We start from the raw sequence: 21,985 nt of genomic DNA, 5'->3' as shown, positions 1-21,985 counted from the left end.
CCTGGTTGGAAAGGCTCTGTAGCTTTTAGTCACAAGACATTGGGAAAGCTAAATACCTCCTCTAAAGTCATGGATTCCCCACCTACTAAATGGGGATAATAATAGCATTTTCCTTAACAGGAGTGTAATGAAAATTAAATCAGATGATGTATTAAATTTCATAGCATAAGGGTGCCTGGGTGGCTCAGTTAGTTAAGTGTCCGACTTTGGCTCAGGTCATGATCTCATGGTCTGTAGGTTAGAGCCCCGCATCAGGCTCTGTCCTGACAGTTGGCAGCCTGGAGCTTGCTTTGAATTCTGTGTCTGCCTCTCTCTCTCTCTCGGCTCCTTCCTCATTCTTTCCCTCTGTCTTTCTCTATCTCTCTCAAAAATAAATAAACATATAAAAAATAACAAAGTTCATAACATAAATAGATAAAGTCCATAGAACAGTACACAGAGTAACTATTCAATGAATGATAGACTTAAGATAGGATATATTTCTTTGAAAACTGGTCCAAACTTAACTAAAATTGTGGATTATCTGGAATATCTTTTCCTTAGCCTCTTGAGATAGAACAGAAATCCTTAATAACAAATTAACGACTTTTTGAGGGGGAGGTGCCAAATAATGATTTACCACATTTTGCTTGTTTCAGACCTAAGGCACCATGGAGTCATCATTTATTTAAATTTCTCTCTGTATTATTCATTGGGAACATTTTTGCAAAACCCAAGATTATTCATGTTTTAGAAGGAATTTGGTTGTTGACAGAGATTTAAATTGAGAAATATGAACTATTTTGTTTTAATATTGGTAAATAATCTTAAATTATTTAATGTATGTAGAGACATCTTATGGCAGACATAGTTTACTAATAGTTACATAGTTTTTCAAGTAATGAATCTTTACACACAGACACATAGGTTAATGAAATCCACATTAGAAAATATATGTCTTCTACATGAAACGATGCTCAGCATCCCTCCTCATCAGGGAAATACAAATCAAAACCACACTGAGATACCACCTCACGCCAGTCAGAGTGGCTAAAATGAGCAAATCAGAGAACTCTAGATGCTGGCGAGGATGTGGAGAAACGGGCACCCTCCTGCACTGTTGGTGGGAATGTAAACTGGTACAGCCCCTCTGGAAAACAGTGTGGAGGTTCCTCAGGAAACTAACAATAGAACTCCCTTATGACCCAGCAATAGCACTGCTAGGAATTTACCCAAGGGATACAGAAATGCTGAGGCATAGGAGCACATGTACCCCAATGTTCATAGCAGCACTCTCCACAATAGCTAAAACATGGAAAGAGCCTAAGTGTCCATCAACAGACGAATGGATCAAGAAGATGTGGTTTATCTATACCATGGAATACTACATGGCAATGAGAAACAATGAAATCTGGCCATGTGTAGCAACATGGATGGACCTTGAGGGTGTTATGCTGAGCGAAATAAGTCAGGCAGAGAAGGACAAATACCATATGCTTGCACGTATAGGAGGATTAGGAGGAACTTGATGGAGGACCAAGGGGGAGAAGAAGGGCGGAAATGGTGGGGGAAAGGGAGAGAGGCAAACCATGAGAGACTCTTGAATGCTGACAAAAACTGAGGACTGATGGATGTGGGGGGGAGGGGGAGATGGGCATGAAGGAGGGCACTTTGGGGATGAGCACTGAGTGTTATGTAGAAACTAATTTGACAATAAACTATTTGTAAAAAAAAAAAAAAAAAAAAAAGAAAATATATGTCTTCTAAGATTATGTAGAAAAGCAGAATGATTAAACTTAGTGATTCGGTGAACTTTTAAAGCATTCCTTAGTCTAAGCTATTCATACAATTTTTGAAAGATTCTGTTATCAGACCATACATGCTACAATTCAGCCTGTATATAAGACTATATGTTGGAAATTCCTTGGTTTAGAAATGTTAATGACCCTCATGAAAAATTTAACCCCTAAACTTCTAACTAGCTATTACTGTATACATTTTCTCTCTGGTGGAAATTCTGTGTTTATTATTTGTTAATTCTCCTAAAACCATCTGGGACTCCCTTAGTCATCTTTTCCTCTACCTACTAATAATAATCACCACACAATTTGTGTTCTGGTCATAGCAGAAATCTTTAAGTTCCTAAGGAGTACAGAGGAAGGGCCAGAAGAAGTTGTCTATTCTATTTGCTCAAACTGTACCATGTCACATGTAATTAAAAACAGTCATCAAATTACTCTTGGAAAATCCTGGCTTTGGAACCAGGCAGATATGGATATTTTAAAAAATTTTTTTAATTTTCAGTTTTGAGAAAGAGAAAGAGAGAGAGTGCAAGCAGGGGAGGGCAGAAACTCGAGAGGGAGACACAGAATCTGAAGCAGGCTCCAATCTGTTGGCTCAGAGCTGGATTTGGGACTTGAACTCACCAGTTGTGAGATCAAGACCTGAGCTGAAGTCTGATGCTTAACTGACTGAGGCACCCAGGTGCCCCAGGAGGATGGTGATTTAAATTCTAACTCTGTCATTTACTTAACTGGGGGACTTTGGGCAGTCCCATAAACCGTTTGAACCTTGGAGACTTTCTCATCTATAAAAAACAGGTAACAACATGTTGTAACAGATCGGGCTGTAGGATAAACACTCAGTGCACAGTAATACCCCTCCCTTACAACTCTTCTTTGCTCTCTCATGCTTGTCTTCAACTTCCATTTTCAACATAGTAATATAAAGTCTCCTATTCCATGAATATGTATTTGCAGATTAAAAAAACCAATCTCCCAAACTCAGAGCTGGATTTAGGTCATTAGAGGTCCTCAGTTCTACAGCCATGAAATAAGTGAAGGGAACTCAACGAAATTCTGATTTTTCCTATGATTATTATTTTGATGCTTTTAATAAAACATTAAATAGCAAATCCTTTTTAGGTTTCTTTCATCTTTGGAGTCTTTGCTTTGCTGGTGCCCTAAGCACTTGTTTAAACTGCCTACTGTGTAATCCAGCACTGCCCCAAATATTGCATTATTTGCTTCTAGAATTACAAAGAAAGAGACTAAAAGGTATATAAGGAAAAGAGGAAGTTAACTCTTAGGGAACATGAATGGTGCTTACTAAATGCTCCATAAAAAGTCTTCTTTTGCCCTTCTTTCTTGGTTTTTAACATTTAGACAGCATTAATTTATTCCCTATTATGAAAGACAAGGACTTGGCACATTTAGACTATTTCCCTCTCCCTTATCCCATTTTTAAGTTTGTGATTTTGATTCTTCTATTATATGGATTTATAATATTAAATAATATTGGTCCATCATTATCAGATAGTGTGTCTTGACTCTTAATCCTCAAAACAACTGTCGTTGATATGTATATTACCTTCCTTTCATTGGTAAGGAAATTGAGGTTCAAAGAATAAGTAGCTAATAAGTGTTGGAATTGGGATTTGAACAGTTACAAGATAAAAGAAAGATAAGGAAAAATGTATCTTCCCAAGTAAGTGAATACATTTGTCAGAAGATAATCACAAATGGGAAAAAAGTGGGACCTTACTTGCTGTAACTAAGCCATTGTTTCTTTGAGTACAGTACATTGCTTTCCACTCTCAAAGTTTTGTCTGACAGGCAGAACTGTAATAGACCCAATGTCTACAATTTTTTAAATTTGGGTGACTGCAATGTCTAAGTATGTGAGTTACTTTTATATCAGTAAAATTTTTTTGAAATTGCATTTCTTAGTAGGTACCTTTTATTTTGCTTTACAATGATTTACTATTTATTTCTTGCAAAATATCGACAGGATAGTTTTGAGAACCAGTAGCTGAGCTTGAAATACTACTTCCTATATATTAGTTTTATTTGCTTTATGCTAGGTAAGCAGCTGCCACCTGATTTACTGGTGCTCAGAAGGGGAAAAAAAGATAGTCATTTTTTGGGCAAAATTAAGTTTTAACACAGAAATGGCAGTCATATCTTTATATGCACAAAGTCAGCAAGAATTTAACTGTGTAATTAAGTTTTATGTTCTTAGATGAATATAATATGAACAAGTCATCATCCAATATCAACAGATAGACATCTTCTCCTTGTAGTTGTGATGAATTTTGATGAAATCAATGGGAAGTAGAAGCTTCTCCGTACCTAATTAACTTTAGATGATGTTTTCTCACCTTGATTTCCTTGTGAATGGGCCATTGGCATTCTAAGAACTTCATGATCAGTATTTGGCTCATTACTCAAATATTGTACAGATGAACACTGTATGCATCTAGGTCTTTTTGCATCCTTAACATTCATGTATGACTTTAGCTAGTCGACTCTGTGTTCTCTTGTAAGAAACAAAAAAATAATGACACCTTTTTCACATGAACTATTTTATGATTTTTCATGGTAAGAGTATGCAGATACAGTTGTCAAGAATGAATACTTGAACTTCCCTTGTTTTGTGAATTAATAGTTTAAATGTCTGTTTACCTTGTCGTGGCCAGACAGAGGAAAATCAAGCACAAGGATTATATAAACCAGTTGGAGACCTTGAGATTAGCTATTGGGAGGAAATTAGCAAGTATCGGGTGCTTGGTAGGCAGATGCTCTTACTAAGTTAAGTTATTTTAGCTCTCACTACTGTCTCTTAATATATCAATATCTCTAGTTTACAGATGAGGGAATTGAAGTTCAAAGAAGATCAGGGAATTGCCTGTGATCTTTTACCACCTTATATTTCCATGAAGGGCTGATGAGTAAAAATGTCTGAATGTAGCAATTTCATAACAGATTGGAAATCTTGTTTACTGCAAAATCCTTTATGTAAAAACATACATAAGCCTCTTGAATTTTCCTCAAATCTTGTAATATTGGAAGGGTTTGCATTAACTAGTAAGAACATTTGAAGTGGAAAATCCTCAGCAATGTATAGACTGCAAAACAAAAAAAAGTATTTAGGGTTAAGTATAATAAAAGAACACAGAAGTCCTTTTCCTTAATAAATTAGTATTTCAATAATGGTTTCAAATTGTTAAACCACACACCAGGTAGTTCATTTTCCCTTTTGATCCAACCCTGAAAATATGGTCAGAACTCAATAATTTTCTGTAATTAAATGAAAGCATGCTTTTGGTAATATAAGTTCAAAATCCTTTAAATGCGAACATAATTATACTTTTAAAAAAGACATTTTCATTCATGTTAATAATAAAATTAGAGTTCCTGGGATAATATTAATTGAGCAGGGGAAGCCAGGCAATGATTGATTGGTTGAATTGACCGATTGGTTGGTTTCAAGTATGCCCCATGCCCAGCTCAGAGCCCAACTCGGGGATTGAAGTCAAGCCTGAGATCAAGACTTCTCAGCTGACATCAAGAGTCAGATGCTTAACCAACTGAGCCACCTGGGTACACCTATGATTTATTTATTTATTTTTAATTGTGAAAACTATGTATGTGTACATCCATATGCATATATATCAAGGAATCCTTGTGCTATCATCATTTGTCATGCTGGCAATATTTTCAAGTCTATACAATTATTAGAATTGCATAGAGGAACACAAAAAAACTATATGTGGTAAGATAAACCTTGAGAAAAATAAACAAAAACCAGCCACATAGAAAATTAAAATGAAGTCCAGTAGAATATGATTCTGTGGGAGCTTCAAGCTTGTTAATTGAAAAGTATTTTCTGACTGTATGTTTGCACAAGACTTTCTAAGCCAGCACTGTCCAAGAGAAATATAATAGGAGCCACCTATAAAATTTTACATTTTCCAGTAGCTACATTTGAAAAAAAAGGAAACAAGTGAAATTAAATAATGTATTTTTAACCATATATATATATATCTCCAAAATATTCTTTCAACATGTAATCAACATTAAACTTATTAATGCAATATTTTACTATTAAATCTGGTGTGTATTTTAGCTTTATTTCAAGTATTCAGGAGCTACATGGGGTTAGTGGCTACTGTACTATAAACAGTTCAGATCTTGCTAAATTATGTAGAGTTCCTAGAGATTTATTCTGGATCTGGACATTGATAGAATTAGGAAGGACAATTTATGTTTTATTTTATTTTTTAAGTTTATTTATTTTGAGAGGGGTGCGGATGGAAAGAGAAAGAGAAAGAGAGAGAATCCCAAGCAACCTCTACACTGACAGTGCAGAGCCTGACCGGGGGCTTGAACTCACCAACTGTGAGAAAATGACCTGAGCTGAAATCAAGAGTTAGACACTTAACCAACTGAGTCACTCAGGCGCCCCAGGGAAGGACAATTTAACAACAACTGGGAGTTTAACAAGGTGTTTGACCATCTTGTGGGGTCCCTAAAATCTAAAACTTCTCCTGCCTTGTAAACTAACTTATACAACTGATAAAAGCTATTGATATCTAAAAGCTGTGAAATATTGTCAGTATATATATCACACAATTTAGAAGGGCATCTTCCGTGTTCCGCTTTCCTAACTAAATTTGATTTGTGTGTACTATGAACATGTCAAGAAAGCTAATACAAATTTAAATTTTGAGTAAAAAGACAAATCCAGAAAGAGAAGTCTGAGGGGCCTGCCTTGTACTTGTCACGCTTTTTAAAAAGAGTGTGTAGGATTAGTTGGCCATACATTTGTGAGACCAATTCTGAGTTCTCTATTCTATTCCATTGGTCTATGCATCTGTTTTTGTGCCAATACCATACTGTCTTGATGATTACAGCTTTGTAATAGAGGCTAAAGTCTGGGATTGTGATGCCTCCTGTTTTGGTTTTCTTTAATACTACATGGCAATGAGAAAGAATGAAATCTGGCCATTTGTAGCAACATGGATGGACCTTGAGGTGTTATGCTGAGCGAAATAAGTCAAGCAGAGAAGGACAGATATCACATGTTTGCATGTATAGGTGGATTAGGAGGAACTTAACAGAGGATCATGGGAGAGGAGAAGGGGAAAAATAGTTGGGGAGAGGGAGGGAGGCAAACCATGAGACACTCTTGAATGCTGAGAACAAACTGAGGGCTGCTGGGGGTGGGGGAGAGGGGAAGGGGGGTGATGGGCATGGAGGAGGGCACTTGTGGGGATGAGCACTGGGTGTTCTATGGAAACCATTGACAAAAGACTATTAAAAAAAAAAAAGAGTGTGTAGGGTGGTACTGATTTAACGGAAGAGAAAGAAGGGACAAGTCCTCCTATCCTTCCTGACTCTTGTGTTTAGCTCTAGTGTTTTAAGAAGGATACTGACAAACTTGTACAAATCAAATTAAGAGCAACCAAGGCAATTGTGAAAAGGCTTGAAACCACATCCTGTAAGCAACAGCGGAAAGCATGAGGAATATGGTTTCTGAAGATGGGAAGCTGTGGCTGGGGTAGTCAGAGTGATAAGCAGAGGACAGAGTGACATAGGTGATTAGCTGTATAGGTAAATACTTAAAGAAATGTTACAGATAGGCAAAACAACAAGAACAAAAAAACCCAAAGTGCTCATGAAAGAGAGGTCAAGTTGGCTGAATACAGATAAGATAGTTTCTAAAAATTAGCAAAAAATGTCTTGGAAGGTATTTGATTTTCCACTACTGTGGATAGGGGCATTTCAGTAGCCTAAGTCTCCTCCCAACTCCGAGACCGATTTTATTTGTCTCAAATATTGAATAGAGAGGCAGTGTGGAGGTTTACTATGTCACTGGTTTTGATGTTACAAGTCCTTCGACTATCACTCTGCTTAACCTTTAGGAGTTAGGTCACCTTGTGCAAGTCTCTTGGACTCTCTGGGTTTGCTTCCTTTATAAAATAAAAATAATACACTCCATACTGACTTCTGTAATTATTGGAAGGCTTTACAACCTATAAAATGCCACATAAAGACAAATTTCTGTTTCCATAGGATAAGACAAGAAGGCTCCTTTACTAAACCCTCCAATTTTTTTCTTCTACCCTTCTCTTCTGTTTAGGGTTCGGTCCACACCCATCTATTCCTGGCCCCACCCCTTACATGGACCTTATCTTACTGCTGCAATACAGGAAAAACTACTCTAAGCTTAAATGCAGTCTTTTTCTACCCCAAGGTAGGGCAAAAGGTCAATAGAACCAAGAAGCAAAACCTGTAAAAAACCACTGTCTACATTGTTCACCCTGCAATCACCATCTCTAAAAACATTGAAAGGGACTCTGAGAAGTCAATTTCAGCATTGCTCTGCAAAATATTAAACCTATTATCAGACACCTTTAACCCTCATAAAACAATGTGTCCATTCAAGTCACCCCCATCCATCTGTTGAAGTTTGCAGTTGTACAATTTGTTTTCGAAACGGGGTCTTTAGAGTTCAGGTCTGAGAGGGGAGACTGAAGTCCCTTTAACTTTTGCTCATAGGTAAACGCATAACGTCGGCTCTTTAACCTGACACCCCTCCTCCAGCTTCTATGTATTTGTTCAGGGAGAGACTATTGAGGGCACAAGAGCATTCAGTCAGACTACTAGGGTTCAAACACCAACTCCATTATCGTGGGAAGGGGCCTTATTTTATCTGCAAGACGAAGATAATTCCTACTTCAGAGTTGAGGATTAACTAATGCAAATAAAATGCTTGGCACGTGATGAGCCCACAACAAACGGAGCTATCAGTATTATTTTCCCGGCCCTGCCATCGAGGAAAAGCCGTAGGCATCTCCTAAGCTTTAGTCTTGGCGACTTCCCAGAACTGCAAAAATTTAAGCCCTCAACTGTCGTTCTGGAAGTCTTAGTGGTGAACGTGCTGGCTCGCAATTCAGCCAAACCGGATAGTAAGCTAACGCTTCGGATTGCCTTGCGGATATTCCACCGCACTTGAAGTCCAGGGCGAAGCTGCCGAAAGGCTTTAAAACAGTACTTCTCGGGCTTAACAGTGTAAATATCCGGGCCGCAACACAACAGCCGGAAGGACTCAGAGCCACATGCCGAGGGGCGTGACCTTAGGAGAACACGCCGGAGGGGCGTGGCTCTACCCGCGAGGGCGCGCGCGCGCACCGGGGCGGGTACTTCTCGGCACGCACCGAGGGGGCGGACCCGTCTCACGCGCTGCGTGGACTCTGGATCCTACAGCTGGCCTCCTCACTCTGCGCATGTGTAACTTCTGGGGGGCGGGCGGGCCGGTAGAACGCGGAATTTCTGGGAAAGGGGGCGAATGGGATGGGGAGAGCCGAGAAATGCCTGCGGGGGGCGGGACAGAAGGCGGAAGAATTGAAATCAGCTGACCGGGTCTCGTGACAGCCTGGGCGGTGGCGACGCAGGCGTATTAGAGCACGGTTGCTGAAAGCCTCAGCGAAGATGGCGGCCTCCAGAGTGAGCCTCTGAGAGGCAGAGGGAGGAGGCGGAGGGGGCGGGGAGGCCGCGCCGCCGCGGCACCAGGAACCCGCGGCAGCGGAGCTACAGGGCCCCGACCGGGGAAAGGGGAAGTGGTGAGGAGAAGGAGGAGGAGGCCGGAGTGCGCATCTCGTCTCACTCTGGACGCGAAGCCGGCGGCGGAAGGAGCTCGGGCTGGAGCCTCTCCAGCCTTCCGCGAAGGTAAACCGCTCTGGGCACCGGCCTCTTGGGGCTCTCTCTTACCCCCTCCTCACGCCACGGATACTTGGGGGGCTAAGGACAGGAAAAAAGAGGGGTGGTGTCTTGGCCGCCGCAGCTCCCAGCTGCTAAGGAAAGCAGATTACCCTCCCCCAAGGCAGCTGGTTTCGTTCTTCCCGTTGGATCCCCTGTGTCCAAGTGACAGTCTCCCAGGGTGCTGCCTTGTTCAACCCCACTCCTCTCTTTTGGCTTGGTTTTTCGTTTCCTACCCACCTTGGCTCCTAGATTCCCTCTGTACATCCTTACTCCTACACACCCGTGACTCCTCTCTGGGCTCCGCCCTCGGCATTCCCTTCCAGCCTTCCAGTTTGAACACACTTCGGGTCGGACGCCCGCAACTCTCGTTTCCTGGGGTCGGTGACCCCCGCCCTCCCGTCCCCTCACGTCCGGTGCAGACTTTTGGACTTTGCTTAGCTTTGTTTCGTTTTATTAAGAGATGGGGAGCACCGTGTCTTTTTCCCTCCCAGTCTCTCCTTTTTCCAAAAACAAGTTTATCCCCGAAGGTTTTTCCTTTCTTGCAGGAGAGCTCATTTTCAGTGGCCTTTTCCTTCACTGTTGTGGTTTTGCCTCTGAATGTGGCCTTTGGATTGGGTGAAGTAGGACTGAAACACTCAGTGAAGTAGCGGTTAAACGCAGGTTTGACTCGGTACTCTCAAGAGTGTCTTCCCTTGAACTGTTTTAGTGTAGGGTGTTCAGTTAATCACTCTTGTCTTGAGATTGGTTTATCAGTTGATGGCTTGAGATTGTATTCTTTATCAGTTGTTGGGGCGGGATTAAAAAAATCTCCCCTTGATGTGGCCATGGTTTCCCAAAGTAATGATTTTCTCTCTTCCCTTCTCTGTTTTCCCTTTTACCCTACCGTGATTCCCCTCAAAAAGGAGAGCCTCACTGCATGATGTTTTTACATCTATTAAGGACTTTACAGGGTTATTTTGAGCCTCTTGGAGTGTAAAGCCTTTGGGGAGAAAATTCAGAATATTCCTTCAGGGTCTACCCCAGTGGTTGTTACTGTATTTTCTTTTTTACTTTATAGGGGTGATAGATTTCTAGGTTTGAAAATACTGTCTGCAGAGGTTGAGTAAATTATGGTGGCTAGGTTTTGTAGTATGTTATCAGTACGCTCTGAGTCTGTGGGGATAAGAAGTAGCACCTGCCCTAAAAAATTAAAAAAAAATTTTTTTAGTAAACTGTCAGAAACTCCGTATCTGAAAAGGACTTGACTCCTATTTCTTTGGTTTCTGGAAAGTGATTTATTGTTTAACTCAATTTACTATATAACCTAAAACCTTGTTAACATTTTAAAGGTAATACGAAAGTGTTGAAGCAGCTGTATCTCAAACTTGGCTTTTGCTGTTAATATCGCAGTGGGACATAAGTCCTGTTTAGAAAATGTTACACTGTATTCCTAGCTTGAAAACAGGAAATAGAACATATTAAGGGAGGAAAAGAGGAGTCAGAGGGTTAAGAGATAGGAATGTCAAGAACCTTAAGTCTATAGTTCAGTTCATGGAAAATACCAGCATTTCTATTCCATTGGGAGGCAATGGATATTCCTCTTTTTCTAAAGTGGCAGTAGTAAATAGTCTATGAAATACATGAACACTGTCAGTACAAACTCAGGAGTTATTTTTAAGTATTTAACTTTATCCACAAATAAAAAGGCTGGTTTCTAAGTTGGATGTAACAATGCTGGCTTTATTAAATTTGTAAAAAGGTTGATGGTGGGATCTGGTTCTCAATGTATACTAAATTACAGTTAAAAAAAAAAAGGACCTGTTTTAACTAATTTGGCTCAGTTCCTTAACCAGTTCTGTTTACACAGGTGATTTTTGAGATTTCCATTGCACTTTTCTCCTGCTTCTCTGATTGAGGTACTTAAAATGAGTAAATCAGATGTAAGGCTGTGCAGATAAACTATAACAAAAATTTGGTTGCTAATAGTTTTAGGCCTAAGTGTTGACTGTAATGTCTAGCAGCGGTTAAAGGGGAGTTATTTTGAAAGAAAATCTTTGTCAGTGTTTCTCAACTTCATTAAATGTAATAAAGACCCACTTTTTATTCCAAATAATTTTTAACACTGTTTTGTTGCTGTAAAATAGTTTTTAAATAACATAATCACCTCTGGCTTTGGTCCTGGGATAAAAAGAAGCTTTGCTTTCACTATTACACCAAAAAAGAATGGGACTAACTTTCAATTCACGACTTTTTTTTTTGTAACCTGTTAAAAAACTGAGGTCACAGAGCAAACTACTAGGCCAGAATTTGAGAGTAGATCTGCATTCAGATTCACTTTCATTGAACACAGCTGGGTATTGGCGAGAAAAGTTGAGCTAGAATAGCTGACAAATTGATGAAGGCTGAGTGTACCTTCTTCCATGCTCTTTCTCCACAAACTCACTGGGCATTCCTAGGAAAGATTGGAAAATGTCTGTTGTGGTGCTGACTTAGAGGAGGGGAACAGCAGCAGAGTTTTCCAGAGGGGCACAAAACTGATTCTTTCTCTTTGCTTCTTTTATGGAACAAAAACCTTAATCTGTGGAAGGAAGGATATCTCTGCAGGCCCTGTTAGTGAGCATTCATTGGACTGGGGGAAGACCAGAAAAGGGGAAAGAATCTTCTCAGGGAGGGGCACTGAGCTTAAAATTACAGCCAGGTCAACAAGATCATACCTGAGATCCAGAGATCTCGTGTCTGCCTAAGACTGAAAATTAATCGAACCACAACCCCCTGCCACCATAAGAAGTTTTGTATAACAAGTAAATGCAAGAGTATTACTAGGTGAGGAACTATATTATGCAGAGGCACAGCACAAAGGATCCAATAGACATTGCTTTAGTAAACCGTCCCCCACCATAGGCACCAGGAATTCTGCATGTATTTGAAGCCTGTGGTACGCTGAGAATAATCATAGCAACAGCAGATCATAAACCCAGCCTAACTCCTAAAGAGATCACAACTCTGCCCTAAAGACCTAGTAAAGACAAGCCCATTTTCAGTTACAAATTCATTTGCCTTAGTCTCTCTTGTTCTATACATGTCCAATTTTCAACCAAAAATTAGGCATGCTAAATGGCCAAAAAAACAAAAAATACCCTCAAGAGAAAGTGATTTTCAGAAGTACACTCAGATTAACTTAGATGCTGTTATCTGATAGGCAGTTTAAAATGACTATAATATGTTAAATGTTGAACAGAAAAGTGGACTGTGTGCAAAATGAGATGAGTAGTTTCAGCTGATAGAAACTATAGGAAAGAATCAAAAGAAATGCTAGAGGAATGAGTACACAGTAAAGAAGAATGCTTTGGGGCTTATCAGAATTGACATAGCCAAGGAAGGAATCTGTAAACTTATAGATGATAGAAGAAACTACCCAACTGAAACACAAAGTTAAAAAACCCAGAACACCCAAGAGCTTGGGGATAGTAACAGACATTTTAATATATGATGATTGGAATCACAGAAGAAGAAAGAACAGAGCTGAAGAAATACTGAAATGTTTGAGGAAATAATAGCAGAAAAGTTTCCAAAATTAATGTCAGACATCAAACCATAGATCCAGAATCTTAGAGAACAAGCAAGAAAAATACCCTTCCTCCCTTCCCACTCCGAACTCAAAATACACCTTGACATCATATTTAAACTGATGTATACAAAGGAGAAAGAAAACCTTGAAGGTAGCCAAAAAAAAAAAAAAAAAAACCAAACCACAAAACTTATACAGAGGAACAAAGAGTTAAAGCAGAGAAACCATGCAATCAAGAAGACAGTGGAGTGATAATTTTAAAGTACTGAAAGAAACAGCAAAAATATTTTTCAAAAATAAAATATTTTTCAAAAATGAAGACAAAGTATAGACACTCTGAAACAAAAGCCAAGAGGACTCAAAGTATAATCTTTCCACTTACATGATAAGGGCATTCCTAGAAAATTATATGCATGTTAAATTCTGCAAAATGTACTCTGTGATTTATATTTAATGCAGAATTAAAATTGGCATTAGTTATAAGTAGGTTTTTATGGATTTCACTAAATGCCCACTTGATACTGGAAAGTCAGTTGAGGGTAGTTCTTCAACCTGTGTGACTTTCTTGTAAATTGAGGAGTATCTAGCCCCATCCATTCAATCATGGTACAGTAGTTCCCCCATCCCCCTTTATACGCTTTCCTCAGTTTCAGTTACTTGAGGTCAATAGCAGTCAAGAATCAGATGATCCTTCTGATGTCAGAAGGTCAGTAGTAGCCTAATGCTATATGTCACAGTGCCTGTGTCATTCCCCTCATGTAATCTCATCACATAGGCATTTTATCTCAAATCAGGAGGAGGCTGATAGTACAAGAAGATATTTTGAAGGACCACCTTCCCGTAACTTACTGCAGCATGTTGTTTTAATTGTTCTGTCTTATTATTGTTAATCTGTTACTTTGCCTAATTTATAAATTAAACTTTATTATAGGTATGTATGTATGTATAAAGACCTAATCTGTATAAGGTTTGATACCATGTGGTTTCAGGCATCTTCTAGGGGTCTTAGAACACATTTCCTATGGTTAAGGGGCAGGGGGAACTAATGTAGTATTTCTAATTATAGTGTCTCATGGAGCAGCATCCTGTCCCAACCATTGCTTTAAAATTGTGGTCAGGGAGCACCTGAGTGGCTCAGTCGGTTGGGTGTCCGACTTCAGCTTTAGATCATAATCTCACAGTTCATGGGTTCGAGCCCCGTGTTGGGCTGTGTGCTGACAGCTAGCTCAGAGCCTGGAGCCTGCTTCAGATTCTGTATCTCCCTCTCTTTCTGACCCTCTCCTGCTCACACACACTCTCTTCTCTCTCAGAAATAAATAAAGCATTAAAAAAAAATTGTAGTCAGTAGTTTTCAACACGTTTTTCTGCTTCAGCAGTTTTTCAAATGCTCAGCACATGCCAATCAGTAACGTCTCTTAGAGTATGGTATGATTCCTAATTGTGGGAACTTCTTTGAGAGTCCGTGATACAGGGTTATTTTTGTAGTAAGTAACTTAAGCCAACATGATTGTGATCATCTTTGCTAACTTAGACACAGTTGCCTTAGCAAAGTACATTTAAGTGTAGTTCACTAAGATGTTTATCAATAAAAATAAACCTAATTTGCTAGTAGTTCTTTTCACATGCTTCTAACTTTATTCAACAGCTTGCATATTTGAGTTTTAAATTGTGCTTTTATGGACTGCTTATGAAGAACAGTAATCTCTGAAACAACAGTTAATTCAGTGGGTTTTATAGTTGCAGCATTCTAAGTTGCCCTTAAAAGTAGACCACACTGGGGCGCCTGGGTGACTCAGTTGGTTAAGCATCTGACTTCAGCTCAGGTCATGATCTCCCCGTTTGTGGGTTTGAGTCCTGCATAGGGCTCTGTGCTGACGGCTCAGAGCCTGGAGCCTTTCTTTGTCTCCCTCTCTGTCTGCTCCTCCCCCACTCATGCTCTGTTTTTCTCAAAAATAAACAAACATACATTTTTTTAATTAAAAAAAAATTTTTTTTAAAGTAGACCGCATTGCCTAAGCAGTGTTCACATATTTAGCACATGGCTGTAGGTAATATCTCTGTGCGGTTGCTGAGTAAAAATGTGATCTTTTTTTTTTTTTAAGTTTATTTATTTTGAGAGAGAATGAACACGTGAGTGTACCAGCAGGGGAGGAGATCAAGAAGGAGAGAATCCTAAGCAGGCTCTGCACTGTCAGCACAGAGCCTGATGAGAAGCTCGAAATCACAGACCATGAGATTGTGACCTGAGCTGAAATCAAGAGTCGACTGCTTAACCAGCTGAGCCACCTAGGTGCCCCAGAATTTGATATTTTGATGAACAGATCAAAAATCCCAAAGCAATCTAAAATAATTACTTCAGTATTTTGATTTTGTCAAGAATAGTTGCCAGAACATAATGGAAGGATTGATAAGGTTATGAATGTAGGAGATTTCCCTAATATTTCATAAGTTCTATACTAGTTATATTTAAATTCTTCTGTATGGATTTCAGACATGTATTTCTTAGTCATCTAGTGCTAGGAGGTTTTTCTTTCCCTCAAACTTCTAGTTAAGATGCAGAATATATTTTGGATGTTTATCAAATCTTAAGAGTAGTTAAAGCCATTCCCTTGCCCCCAGCCTTAGATCTACTGGGTTTAATTTTAAAAGTGGAATTTTCCTTTTTTTTTTTTTTTTTTTTAGTTAACTGATTTGAGAGTGTTCTGTAAAATGTGAAGAACTATGGGACAGTTAGGAATATTAGAGAACTCTCAGAAAGAGCTAAAGGAAAACTTAAATGTTGCTATTTTGTGTTGGGTGAAAGGGAAATTGCAGCAGCCCTAACTCCTTGTTTTTTTGTTTTTTTGTTTTTTTGTTTTTAAAACGTTTGTTTATTTTGTGAGAGAAGGAGAGCATGAGCAGGGAAGGGGCAGAGAGAGAATCTCAAGCAGGCTCTGTGCTGTCAGTGCAGAGCCCAGCGCAGGGCTCAATGTCACCAACAGAGAAATCATGACCTGAACCTACATCAGGAGTCAGGTGCCCCAACTCCTTGTCTTTTAATAGTGTATTTGCATATTAGGATGCTTACTAGAAAATTTCTTTAAGATGTATTTGTAATATGCTTGGGAAATTAATCCCGTATTAAGCATTTACTATAGTGATAGAAAAAACAGCAACAAGTTAAACATGGCAATTAAAAGTTTCTTTTATCCATTAGGGTCTATTGAGCAAGATTATTAAGTACCTGTTCATGAGCTGAAGAAGAGCTTACTGAACTAGTGTGTTTTGTTCTTGCAAAAGTAAGTTTAGCTGCAGAGATAAAATTATGTCTAAAAATTTTCATGAATGTGCACAAACTAAAAATATGAAAATAGTGACATTGATTTCATGGTATTGCTTAAGTGAGCATGTTTGAGTTTTTTAGGTGAATTTTTTCAGGGCATTTTTAAGTTTTGGAAAGGAGAGTCCTAATCATGTGTCTTTCTTGGAAAAAAACTTTTTTTTTTTTTTTTGTTAAAACAGATAGAGGTCTGTTTTGTGAAAAGTAAGAATTAATTTCTCAGATGAAATCAGCATACATGTGATTAAAATATAAAGAAAGACAGGATTTTTTTTCAATATTTGACTTATATTGAATAGGAAAGGCTAATAAAATTAACTGCTCTGATAAATATGCTTGCCCTTCACCTGATTAAGATAATATTAAAAGTGTTTCTTTAGATTAAGGGTTTGTTTTTGAGTTTCCCTTGCCCTTTTTTCATGAGTATATACCTGGGTTCTAACTGGAAAGGAATGGATTTTTTAAAAAATGGGTAGGTGGATCTTAGATTATTTTGGAAGTATTTAAAAGCTCATTTTGATATGGCAGACAGTGAAGAGGTTTCAGTATTGTAACTTTTGGGCAATTATTTGGAGATCTGTTTGTCAGCTGAAATTTGAGAATACCACTGGCTTTCTTTGCCCACCACACTTAACTCTGGAGTTAGTGGGTTCTTCAAGTTAAGAAGCTAAGGTAGGATGTACTAAAACTTTATTTTGTGATCTATTTGATAGCTATTAAACAAAGATCCCTATACAGTAGGTATTATATAAGTTACATTTACTGATTTGTTATTTGTTTATAAGGAAGTGCTTTTACCTGTACTTGTGTTCTATATTAAAATAGGAAGCTGCAAATTAAAAAAAGATTAAAGTTGGTATCTGTTTTCCCCCACATTCTAAAACCGTCTAGTTGTAGCTTTTTAATCTGGGTAAAAATTAATGTTCTGTTAACTATACTTTGTGCTTGCTTTGGCAACACATCTACTAAAATTGGAATGTTACCTATATTTTTACTTTTTATTTGAAACTAAACTAGCCATTCAGATTCTGAAGTCAGTTACAAATAAAACTAAGCCTTTAAGAAGCTAGTTTTAAGGGGTTCTCTCTTTGGTTATTACTCAAGATTAGCCTTTGCCTTAGCAGTGGTTCTCCTTCTCCCTGCATTTTTTTTTTTTTAAAGTTTATTTATTTCTGAGAGAGAAAGAGACAGCATGAGCAGGGGAGGGTCAGAGGGAGAGGGAGACACAGAATCCGAAACAGGCTCCAGGCTTTGAACTAGCTGTCAGCACAGAGCCCGACACGGGGCCCGAACTCACAAACTGCGAGATCATGACCCGAGCCGAAGTCAGACCCCTAACCGACTGAGCCACCCAGGTGCCCCCTCCCTGCATTTTTTATAGGCTATAGTTGCATGAGGAAATATTAAGTTGATAAATTAGCTCCTATCATGTGACTGTATATCAAATTTTCTGGTGTAGTGTTACAATGTAGCAGAAAACCAACATTTCTCTTACAGGAGAATTTGGTCAGAAAATAAAAGTAAATGCAGTTTTCCCCCAAATAAGTTTTTCATCTACGGCCAAGTTGAAAGAACTTTACATTACATATTCATATACTCATCTCCGAAGATTTTCACGTTAACACTTACTGTACTTTTTCATATTTCTATCCATCTTATTTTTAATGCATTTCAAGCAAACTCATGTTTTTAATTCATTACTTGAAAGTGGAGTTGATTCTTCGTTTTACAGATTCAAAGTGGAAAAATCAGTATCTTACCGTTTCTCTCCCAAGTTGTAATTGCATAAAAATTACTCTCCGTCATGCAAAATGTGTGTTTAAAAGGCAGATAGCCTTTATTAAAGCCGTTTACTTAATTTATTCACTTGTGTATCACAAAAGAATCCCCAACTTAACAACAGTTTGACCTAAAAATTTTCAACTTTATGATGGGGTGAAAGTGGTATGTATTCAGTTGAAACCATACTTGGAAATTTGGTAGTTTTTTTCAGGCTAGCATTGTGTGGTACCATACCCTCATGATGCTGCGTAGTGGCAGCGAGCCACAGCTCCCAGCCAGCCACACTGTCACAAGGGTGAACAACTGATGACAGAACCATTCTTTTCTTCACCTTCAGTATGGTATTCAGTAAATTTCATGAGATATTCAATACTTCAGTATAAAATAGGCTTTGATTAGATGATTTTGCCCAACTGTAGGCTAGTACAAGTGTTCTGAGTGCATGTAAGGTAGGCGAGGCAAAGCTATGATGTTCAATAAGTTATGTGTATTAAATGCATTTTAGCAGAGTATGGGCTTATCAGGATGTAACCCCATATAAAGTCGAGGCAGATCTGTATTTTTCTGAGTATATTCATCCATGTCTGGCTAACTGAGGGCTCTGCTTTTACTTAAGACTTGCACATACACTTAGTTTTGCTATGTGTGCAAATTCTTTTGCTTATAGCTTGGCTGTAATCTGTCTGCTTGGGGGCCTGTGGTATCCAGGCAGTGTAACCTGCTCTTTGTTCTTAGTATCAATTTGATGTAGGCACCTGCTGAGTGTGGACTCTCAGATCCTGTGGTTTTGTGTCAAAATTGTATTTTCGGAAAGATCTTTCTCATTTTATTCATAAATGATCTTAAGTGGATTGCCAGTTTTACTGCCAATAATAAATTAGAGAATGTTAAGAACATTAAATGTTGTTGGAAAGCATGAAGCAAAGAAACTCATTGAATAGGGTGAATCTAGCCAAAATGCCTATGTTGCCCTGAATTTGACTTTTTAACCCCTAGAAGAACAATTTTCTCAAAACAACAAACTGCAGAGTTGCAGAAAAAAAGCTCTGGAGGTGGTGTAATATTTAGATTTGGAATGAAAACAGGTGAAGCCAACTTGCAAAAATTTGAGATGCTTCCAATGTGATTAAGTAACAAAGGAAATGGAAGCTTGTATTTTCTCATCAAAAAAATAAAAGGGTAGGTCTTTGAGAATTTGAAGAGGGAATACTATTGCAGGAGTGAAGATGAAATTTAAGCAGTAATTAGTTTGGACAGATATATTCTTGCTAACTTGAGTAGTATCTCAGCAACTGGCAGGGTGGCAAGTACTGATGATGCAGCTGCTACCAAGATCTCCTCTAACAATTTTTACATGTTCTTAGTTGGATACTTCATTGCTATTTAGAGAATGTGCCTATAAGGACTGTTAACTGCTATTACCTGCTTGATGCTTGAGGGGCTTGATACTAGAAATGTTGCAGATTTTGGGGGGCCTGGGTGATTCAGTCTGTTAAGTGTCTGGCTTTGGCTCAGGTCATGATCTGCCCTTTTGTGAGTTTGAGCCTGCATCTGGTTTTCTCTTCTCAGCACAGAGTCCACTTCGGATCTTCTGTCGCCCCCTCTCTGCCCCTCCCATGCATGCTCTCTGTCTCTCAAAAATAAATAAACCAGAAAATGTTGCAGATTTTTCATCACTATTAATGGGAATTATGGTTGCTTATGAGTTTTTGCCTATGAGCAACAATTTTAGAACCACTTTTAGAACGATTATTAAAGAAATTCGTAAATATTAATGGAGAAATATGTAAATATTAAATGGAGCATAAATTGTTTTTAGGGAGGGAAGTTCTTTTTTCCAAAAGTTTCTCAAACCATAGTTAACTTGTAAGTGTCAAACATAAATTTATTTTTTTAGGTTTTTATTCATTTTGAGAGCTGAGGGGTGGGGCATGGGAGAGGCAGAAAGAGAGAGAATCCCCAGCAGACTCTGTACTGTCAGCAGGGAGCCTGATGCAGGACTCGAACCGTTGAACCTGTGAGATCATGACCTGAGCCAAACTCAAGAGTTGGTTAAGCGTCGGTCTTTGGCTCAGGTCATGATTTCATGGTTTTTGAGTTCTATGCTGCTGTCAGTGTAGAGCCTGCTTCAGATCCTCTGTCTCCCTCTCTCTCTCTGCCCTTCCCCTGTGCACACACACTCTCTCTCTCTCTCTCTCAAAATTAATATTTAAAAAATGATTAAAGAACAAAAATGTTATGTTGGTTTTATGTAAAATATTTCTAACAAGTGAAATTCCAAATGCCTAAGTAGGGGATATTTATAATGTAGTAAGTTAACATTGACTTGTAAAATGGTAGTATTTTATAGGAAAAAAAGTTGAAATAAAGAAAAGCTAAATGTTAGGTTATAGTTGACTTACATACTTTTTAAAAATTTCATCTATCGTGCCTGTGTGTGAAAGTTGGTTAAGCACTGACTTTGGCTCAGGTTATGATCTCTTAGTTGGGGGGTTTGAGGCCCTCCCCCCCCGCCAGAGCTGACAGCTCAGAGCCTGGAGCCTGCTTCAGATTCTGTGTCTCTCTCTCTCTCTCTCTCTCTCCCTCTCTCTCTCTCTCTCTCTCTCTCTCTCCCTCCTCTGCTCGTACTGTCTCCCTCAAAAATAAATTAAAAAAAAAATTCGTTTATCATGATTATCTTGACCTGTCATACATTTTTTTCTTTTTAAAAACCCTTTGGGGCACCTGGGTGACTCAGTCTGTTGAGCGTCCGACTTCAGCTCAGGTCATGATCTCACAGTTCGTGGGTTTGAGCCCCGTGTTGGGCTCTGTGCTGACAGCCAGCTCAGAGCCTGGAGCCTGTTTCAGATTCTGTATCTCCCTCTCTCTGACCCTCTGCTGCTCATGCGAGCGCGCGCTCTCTCTCTCAGAAATAAATAAAACATCTAAAAAAACCTTAAAAACCATTTTAGGTAAGATAAGTTGGAAGAGTAAAATAACAATGTATAATAAATGACACCCTCATACTCCATCCAGCTTAAGAGAAATATATATTGCTATAGCTTTTCTTTTCTAATGATAAAGAGAGCATGTGTGCACATGTGCAAATGGAAGAGGGGTAGAAGGAGAGAGATAATCTTAACCAGGCTCCAGGCTCAGTGCTGAGCCCCACACGGAGCTCAATCCCATCACCCTGGGATCATGACCTGAGCAGAAGTCTAGAGTCAGACGCTCAACTGACTGAGCCACCCAGGTGCCCTTTGCTGTACTTAATTTTGAATGGGCAGAACTGTGAATACTGATTAAGATCATAAAACTCTTTACTTTTGAAAGTAGAAATTCCACCTGATACTTGTTGGTAATATACATTAAATAGTATAAGGATTGAAATTAATAGAGAAAAGACTTAAGATCAGGTAATTGAATAATGGTAACTTTCCCCCAAACACCTTAAGAGATACAGGGCCCTGTAAGCCTGAAAGTGAAAGAAATAATAATAGATATGAAATATTTCATACCTAGGGTAGCATATTTAAAGTACAGTAATAACTATTATGATTGCAGTTAATGTTTTTGAGTGCTTATTTTGAGCCAGGTATCACATTCTCTCCTTTATTTGAGGTATCTCATTTAGTCCACCCCAAAGCCCTTTGCTACGGATGCTCTTCTCTCCCTTTCATAGATGAACTGTGATTCCGAGAAGTTAGGAAACTTTTTTTCAAAGTTACGCAGCTGTAAACGGCAGTTATTACTAATCTGTCTTCAGCCATTAGTAGTATTTTAAAAATTCACCACTTTTACTTACCTTGGTGATTCTTAAAACTAGTTTGTATA

At 38.7% G+C, this 21,985-nt stretch overlaps 1 protein-coding gene across 3 annotated transcripts in view; it reads left to right on the top strand.

Moving 5' to 3' along the window:
- Positions 1-9,387: 9,387 nt before the first annotated feature.
- The window catches only part of DNAJC13 (DnaJ heat shock protein family (Hsp40) member C13), a 127,035-nt gene continuing 114,437 nt past the window's right edge, over positions 9,388-21,985 (top strand). For all 3 annotated transcript variants that reach the window (XM_039243842.1, XM_039243843.1, XM_039243841.1), the window contains exon 1: positions 9,388-9,491. The gene's annotated coding sequence lies outside the window, so the exon portion shown is untranslated. The remainder of the gene's footprint in view (positions 9,492-21,985) is intronic.

Source organism: Hyaena hyaena, unplaced genomic scaffold (assembly GCF_003009895.1).
Source record: "Hyaena hyaena isolate Hyena2069 unplaced genomic scaffold, ASM300989v1 scaffold_234, whole genome shotgun sequence".
Lineage (NCBI taxonomy): Eukaryota > Metazoa > Chordata > Mammalia > Carnivora > Hyaenidae > Hyaena > Hyaena hyaena.
The sequence above is the reverse complement of the archived record's forward strand: the minus strand, read 5'-3'. Positions and strand labels throughout refer to the sequence as shown.